This window comes from Capsicum annuum, unplaced genomic scaffold, assembly GCF_002878395.1.
Source record: "Capsicum annuum cultivar UCD-10X-F1 unplaced genomic scaffold, UCD10Xv1.1 ctg60267, whole genome shotgun sequence".
In the NCBI taxonomy this organism is placed as follows: domain Eukaryota; kingdom Viridiplantae; phylum Streptophyta; class Magnoliopsida; order Solanales; family Solanaceae; genus Capsicum; species Capsicum annuum.
Window position 1 is genome coordinate 1 of NW_025869059.1, and position 1,254 is coordinate 1,254.

Sequence of the window (1,254 nt, forward strand, 5' to 3'; positions counted from 1 at the left end):
TCAGCCTTTGTAAAAGCAAGTATCACCCTTAAATTCACCTTAGTTCTGTATGTTGCAAAAATTTTGAATTTGTTAGCGGATGATTGTGAGGTATACTTGTTAAGTATCCCGCATCGAAAGAGGAAAGGGTCCTTGGTCCCCTTATAAGGCTTGGGCAATCCTCCTCCTCATGAGTTAGCTTTTGAGGTTGAGTTAGGTCCAAGGTCCATTTCTTTATCATGGTATCAGAGTGGAAAGGGTCCTTGGTCTCCTTATAAGGCTTGGGCAATCCTCCTCTTCATAAGCTAGCTTTTGAGGTTGAGTTAGGCCCAAAGTCCATTTCTTGACAATACTTAGATAAAGTTGTAGGTGCTGTATAAAAGGCGCAAGATGAAGGGATTATAGAAATAAAAGGGATAAATGACCACCAAATAGTAGAAACAAAAACGAAACAATGATAGGCCCAAAGTCCATTTCTTGACAATATTTGGATACATTTGTAGGTGCTGTATAAAAGGCGCAAGATGAAGGGATTATAGAAATAAAAGGGATAAACGACCACCAAATAGTAGAAACAAAAACGAAACAATGATTTGTCTGGTTCTAAAATTATAAAGCTGCATGAGAAAGGCAACAAGAAATCACAGTGAAAGACCGTCTGACATATATTACATACAGATAAAGAGGGCATGTATCCCAGTTGATCAATCAAAACACACTTAGCAATCAGTAATCCTGTTACAATATAAGAAGGATAGGCATTTCGCCAAGCTGAATGTGCTTTTGCAGCAGTTGTCAAAGTAATTGTAAAATTCAGAAACATCCTCACCATCTTGAGATCTACGTACACATCCTAATCATCAGCCAACAATAACAACAAATCTAGTGTAGTGCCACATGGAGAAATTATGGATACCATGTCCTTGTTACGAGCTAATCATGTGCTTGACTCACAGGTGCTTTAGATTTCCCCACTTATCCTGTATTGAAGATATTGTTTGCACATTAGTTGCATGTACATAGTCAAAAACAGATGGTAGGATTTTGTTTCTACTTACTCCGATACTGATGTCAATACGGTCGCATCCTTCAATATTGCTGACTTCTTCCTTAATTTTCACAGCTGAAGCCTCCAGTGATTTATTCATGCAGTTAAGCAACTTAATCTGTTGCAGTGTTGGAATATCTACAAAGCTAAAGGGGATCGCGTTGAGCTTGTCACACCCTCTTATAACAAGTGTTTCAAGCTGGGGAAAAGAATCCTCTGAGGCATCC

General features: G+C 38.7%; 1 long non-coding RNA gene across 1 annotated transcript; it reads right to left on the reverse strand.

Annotated features, from left to right (window-relative positions):
• Positions 1–571: 571 nt before the first annotated feature.
• LOC124893482 lies at positions 572–1,254 on the reverse strand. Its single transcript, XR_007050726.1, has 2 exons — positions 1,038–1,254; positions 572–959 (listed from the first exon to the last, which is right to left on the reverse strand). It is a non-coding gene; the product is annotated as an uncharacterized LOC124893482 (long non-coding RNA).